Source organism: Mesoplodon densirostris, chromosome 17 (assembly GCF_025265405.1).
Source record: "Mesoplodon densirostris isolate mMesDen1 chromosome 17, mMesDen1 primary haplotype, whole genome shotgun sequence".
NCBI lineage: Eukaryota > Metazoa > Chordata > Mammalia > Artiodactyla > Ziphiidae > Mesoplodon > Mesoplodon densirostris.
Window position 1 is genome coordinate 67,943,124 of NC_082677.1, and position 6,452 is coordinate 67,949,575.

At 48.5% G+C, this 6,452-nt stretch overlaps 1 protein-coding gene across 2 annotated transcripts in view; it reads right to left on the reverse strand.

The window, feature by feature from the left end:
* Nucleotides 1-4,615, reverse strand: part of GGACT (gamma-glutamylamine cyclotransferase) — a 46,754-nt gene extending 42,139 nt beyond the window's left edge. The window contains exon 1 of one of the 2 annotated variants that reach the window (XM_060080292.1): nucleotides 4,530-4,615. The gene's annotated coding sequence lies outside the window, so the exon portion shown is untranslated. Of the gene's footprint in view, nucleotides 1-4,399; nucleotides 4,481-4,529 lie in introns of those variants that run through there. The other variant, XM_060080294.1, reaches the window with a different exon arrangement.
* Between the last annotated feature and the right edge of the window lie 1,837 nt (nucleotides 4,616-6,452).

The window sequence follows — 6,452 nt, forward strand, 5'->3', positions numbered from 1 at the left end:
AAGAGCAGGAAGCTCGCACCGGCCTAGCAGAGGGGTTCAAAGTTCTGGACTTTCTTGAGAAATAGCAGCTACATCCTCTCCTTCAAGTAAGGAAAATGAGAACGGAAAAAAAGTGTATCTTCAGCCATCAGGCAAAGCTTATTTTAGGAATATGGAGCTTCCTGAATGGGGGTTTCCGAGTCTTTTGAAGCCATAAATTTATTTTAAAAAAAAATTCGGGGCTTCCCTGGTGGCGCAGTGGTTGAGAGTCCGCCTGCCTGTGCTAGGGGGCGCAGGTTCGTGCCCCGGTCCGGGAGGGTCCCGCGTGCCGCGGAGCGGCTGGGCCCGTGAGCCATGGCCGCTGAGCCTGCGCGTGCGTCCGGAGCCTGTGCTCCGCTGCGGGAGGGGCCGCGGCGGTGGGAGGCCCGCGTACCGCAAAAAAAAAAAAAAAAAAAATTCGAACCACCAAACCACATCTGAAGTATACTTGCCGTGAATGGTGACTCTGACTCTAATTAAGCCTTTAGATCTACCTTCCAGTTTACAGGAGATACAGGGGCCAGAGGAACACACTACACAGAAAGCTGAGTAAATCCGGAATGAGAGCCACCCATAGCCAACCGAGCAATGCCAGTAAATCACTGGCATTAAAGAAGCCCACAGGACTGCTCTAGACCAGGGTCAGCAAACTTTGGCCCTCGGATAACTGCTGCCTGCTGGTGGAGTTTAAAACAAAAAACTTTGAAAACAAAATTTTATTGGAACACAGCCATGCTCATTCACTTATGTTCGTATCATCCATGGCTGCTTCTGTAGGACAGCACAGCTGAGTAGCTGCAATGGAGCCCACATGGCCTGAAAAGCCTAAAGAGTTAGTAACTGGCCCTTTTCATTAAATTTGCCAACCCCCTGTCCTAGATTAAGAGGCAACAGATACTCAACAAAACACCACGTGTGGCCCATTATGATTCACACAAACCAACAGTAAAAGTGCATTGCTGAGGCAATCAAGGAAATCTGTGGACTGGGTTTTAGAAAACATTAAGGAATTATCCTCAATTTGATTAGGAGGTGACAATGGTATTATGCTTATACAAGAAAATGCCCTTTTCTGGAGGTGCACACCACACTGCTTAGGGGTGAATATTGTTATCTGCAATTTAAACTGCTTCAACAAGAAGATGAAGCAGATATGGCCAAAAAGAGAAATCGTTTTAACCAACTGTTAAATCTATTTGATGGATATATGGAAGTTCATTATACTATCCCCTTTACTTTTATATTTGCTTTAATAAAAAGGGGGGAAAAATCAGAGCTTTGATCAAAAAGTAGAATTTATCTCCAGACAGCCTTTCTCTCTAGACAGGCCTCCCACCCTCCTTACAGAGTTTCGCCCATCTCTCTCACAATGGCTACCTTTTAAGCTTCTTATCTTGCTCCAGGCATCCACCACCAGGAATGCCCGCCCCCATTCCACTCCTCTGCCTATAAAAATTCTACTCTGGGCCCAAGGTAAAGCCCAAACGTGACCTCCCCGAGTCCTCCGCAGGGAATTCATCTCCCTGGGCTCCAACCGCCGTTGGGCATTTATTATGCTTCATCCTCCTTAACATTTTAGCTATTGACCATGTCTATTACCTCATGATGCCATACAAACCCAGAGACTTCTAGTAACTTGGTCTTCTCTGTAAACCCCATTGTGTGTGTGTGGGGGGGGAGGGTAATAATAACACCTTTCACAGTGTAAGCTCTGCCTACACAGCTCTCAGATCCAACCGAGGCAAGGCTGACTTGCCCTGAGCAGTTTCACCGACCGAGAGACCTTCAATTAAAGACCAAATTCCTGTTAAACAAGATGCTGGCCCTGTTTAACCAACACTCTCTTAATAAAATCCCTCTGGATGGAGGAGGTTCTAGAAAAGACTGCTAAGATCACTTGAATTTTGTCCTCCTGTTATACCCTTCCTTGGGACCAGTCCGTCTGCAAACACTGCAGCACTCACCTCCACGCCGGCCTGCAGGGGTTCCCCTACCCCCTCGGAAAGGCCCGGCTGACTGTGGGTACAAAGCCCTTCAATGACTCCACTTGGAAGAGCTGACCCAGATTGGAACGTTCAAGAGATCTTACTACATAAATTAAGAGGGAAATGTACAGGTAATTAAAAAACTTCAACAGTATCGGTTTCTATCCCTGCTCTATTCTATATACTTCCTGCTGCCGGCTACCTAAGGCCAGCGTGAATAAACACCTTCTCTAGGACTAGTGCTAATCGTCAGCACCCTTGTTTTCGAGGTCAGCTAGTCCAAAACACTTCTGTACAAAGGTCCACCAATTAGAAATTAATTTACCTTTGCAAACTCAGCGTTTGAAATACAATGCTCTCTACCCGGGCAGCCTGCTTATTCAGGGACTTCTGGCGTCTCCTGGGAGTCAGTTCAGGAAAACAAGGCATTTTGGGAGAATGCGGGCAACCTGCGGGGGCTCTCCATATTAGCATTTCAATTAAGTGAGTGAGACCAGGTGGTGCAGTGGTTAAGAATACACATGCCAATGCAGGGGACACGGGTTCGAGCCCTGGTCCAGGAAGATCCCACATGCCGCGGAGCAACTAAGCCCGTGCGCCACAACTACTGAGCCTGTGCTCTAGAGCCCGCGAGCCACAACTACTGAAGCCCGCGCGCCTAGAGCCCATGCTCCGCAACAAGATAAGCCACCGCAATGAGAAGCCCACACACCACAACGAAGAGTAGCCCCCGCTTGCCACAACCAGAGAAAGCCTGCATGCAGCAACGAAGACCCAACGCAGCCAAAAATAAATAAATAAATAAAATTATATATTAAAAAAAGACCTACTCTTTATATTGGGTCAATCCAACTGATTTAAGAGACCCTTCAGTTTTTGGGGTTTTTTTTTTAACATCTTTATTGGCATATAATTACTTTACAGTGGTGTGTTAGTTTCTGCTTTATAACAAAATGAATCATCTATGCATATACATATATCCCCATATCTCCTCCCTCTTGCGTCTCCCTCCCACCCTCCCCATCCCAGCCCTCTAGGAGGTCACAAAGCACTGAGCTGATCTCCCTGTGCTATGTGGCTGCTTCCCACTAGCTATCTATTTTACATTTCGTAGTGTATATATGTCCATGTGACTCTCTCACTTCGTCCCAGCTTACCCTTCCCCCTCCCCGTGTCCTCAAGTCCATTCTCTACGTCTGTCTCTTTATTCCTGTCCTGCCCCTAGGTTCTTCAGAAGCATTTTTTTTCTTAGATTCCATATATATGTGTTAGCATATGGTATTTGTTTTTCTCTTTCTGACTTACTTCACTCTGTATGACAGACTCTAGGTCCATCCACCTCACTACAAATAACTCAATTTCGTTTCTTTTTATGGCTAAGTAATATTCCATTGTATATATGTGCCACATTTTCTTTATCCATTCACCTGTCAATGGACACAGGTTGCTTCCATGTTCTGGCTATTGTAAACAGAGCTGCAATGAACATTTTGGTACATGACTCTTTTTGAATAATGGTTTCCTCAGGGTATATGCCCAGTAGTGGGATTGCTGGGTGGTATGGTAGTTCTATTTTTAGTTTTTTAAGGAACCTCCATACTGTTCTCCATAGTGGCTGTATCAATTGACATTCCCACCAACAGTGCAAGAGGGTTCCCTTTTCTCCACACCCTTAGAGAGACACTTTAGTTTTTAATACAGGATTTCTCCCTGGGACATTGAGCAAAATTAATAACCTGCTTTGAGAAGACGTGGCCACAAGTCTCATTTTCTTATCAGTTCAATATTAACAGTCAGCCTGGAGTCAGAAAGGTGTGTTCAAATAACCTTGCACCTATTTAGGGTTTCCAGGGCAGCTGCGGTGCTCTCTTTGGCCAACAGAGTGAAAGCTCAGTAACCATATTTCGTAATCAAGGCAGTAAGAGAAATTCTCCAAAAACTCAGCTGTGTCACTAACGGCTCCAAAGGAACCTGAGCTCAGAAACTGACAAACGCCAGAAGTTTTGTTTTTTTTCTTTTGCAGCTTCTGGTCTCCTCGCAAACAAGAATCTCCAGTTAAAAACAGAATTTCTCGAAAGTGTCGGCCTCATTATACTGCGAGATTCTTTTAAAACTACCTCCTAAAATGGTCATCGCTTCTTCCTTACTAGGAAGGGGCAGCGTGCACACCTGCAGGCAATTCCCAACTCTTCCTGCCCCCAGTCGTTCTGGCAGTGGCGTCCGCCTCGCGCTGCGCGGAGCAACGTGTGGACGCGCATAGAGGCCCCGTGTCCCCGAATTTCCAGCGGGTCCCGCAGGCGCCCGCGTCCCTTCACGGCCCAGGCTCTGCCTCCGCCCCTCGCCCCCCAACCGCCGTCCCTCCCCGCTCCATCCCCCACCCTCCCTCCCCGACTCACGCGGGCCCCGGACTCCGCCCTGGCGCGACGCGCCGGCAGCAACACCCCGAGTCCCCGGGGGCTCTAGGGCACCCTCGCGGCGGGGGGGGGGGGACAGGGACCCCGGCTCGGCCCGAGCCCAGCGCCTCACCTGCCTCGGAGCGCGGCGCCGTCGGGGAGAGCGATCCCGGGAGGCGGAGCGGAAATCCTGGCCGAGGCTGGCGCGGCCGCCCCGGGAGGCCGCCCCCGGCGGCGCCCCCTGGAGGAGGGACGGTGTACCTGCCTGCGCGGGCCGCGCGCACACCTGGGCACGCGCCGGGAACCAGACGGGCGCACACGCTCTAACGCGTCCCACCGGGGCGTCCAGGGTCAGCCTTCTGCGTCCATGTTGGACCCCGATACACCTGGGGACACACCGCGTCAGATGTACACACTCACACGCTTAGAAATGAGCCAACACCTGGGGCTGCATCTTGTAGGGCAGATGCACAAGGTGATGACCAAGGCCTCACACTCCGGCATCCACTCAGCTCCGATACCATACTGGATACAGATAATCATGTAGTCTTGATACTGCCACTTATTTACCAATTCTCCATTTTCAGTTAAAACTGTGGTTGTAGGGGACAATGGAAGTAATGACTTACCGTCTGTTCCTGGATCCTAGGACTGAATTTGAGCCCCAGAAATTAGAGGAGTGAAGACCAAAAGCTGAAGGAGAATTTTTTCTAGAGACTGTGTTCATTCTGGGCTTAAGCAAGGCTACTTTGGGGACCCAGATGACAAGAATGGCACAGCGAGAGAGAAGGGGCCCCTTCTGCTCCTCCCCCTCCCAAGTACTAGTCGTTGGAGGAGCAATAATCCCCCTAACTCACTGTCTGCCTTTCCACTTTCTCATGTAGGTGGGCTGGATCCACGTGGTTTTTACAGTCTGGTTTCTATTCAAAGATTTCCAGTAATGCTGATGTGGTTGTGGGTTTTTTTTTTTTTTTTTTTTTGCGGTACGCGGGCCTCTCACTGTTGTGGCCTCTCCCGTTGCGGAGCACAGGCTCCGGACGCGCAGGCTCAGCGGCCATGGCTCACGGGCCCAGCCGCTCCGTGGCATGTGGGATCTTCCCGGACCGGGGCACGAACCCGCGTCCCCTGCATCGGCAGGCAGACTCTCAACCACTGCGCCACCAGGGAAGCCCTGTGGTTGTGTTTTTTTTTTTTTTGCGGTACGCGGGTCTCTCACTGTTGTGGCCTCTCTCGTTGCGGAGCACAGGCTCCGGACACGCAGGCTCAGTGGCCATGGTTCACGGGCCTAGCCGCTCCGCAGCATGTGGGATCTTCCCGGACCGGGGCACGAACCCGTGTCCCCTGCATCAGCAGGCAGACTCTCAACCACTGCACCACCAGGGAAGCCCTGTGGTTGTGTTTTGAACAGATTTTCCTAAAGAAATCTAAAAGATCAGATTCATAAGCTATAATTTTCACAGAGTTCTTTCTTGTTTGGGGAAGCTCATGATTAAATTTAAATTTATTAAAAATCTGGTCTGGTGTATATTTTTAACATACTATTTTTAAAGAGTAACAGTAGCATCTTAATTTTTTTCAAAAGGCAGAATGGTTCCATTTTATTTATTTATTCTTTTTCTTTGAGGGAGGAAGATCATGTCAGCAAAAGAAAGTGTGAGGAAAATACATGAATAATTCTTCCAATAAAGGAAAATTAAAGATGGTAACAAGGTGAGTGTTAAAGTGCATTTAGTGCCAGATAAGGCTAGGAGAATCTGATCCAACATAGATTAGACTCTGTGGGATGAGATCTTCAGCTTAACTGTCAAAAAATAACCCATAGGCAAATAGAGTAGTAATTTTCAAAATGTGGTCCCAGATGGGCTGCATTAGCAGCACCTGGAAATTTAGAAATGCGATCTCACAGGCCACACCCCAGACCTTCTGAATAAGCAACTCTGGGGGGTGGGCCCAGTGAAAGAAATACACGTTAACAAGTACTTTTTTTTTTATAATGGTAATTTATTTTTTCCCAGTTTTATTGAGATATAATGGACTTAAAGCACTGTATAAGTTT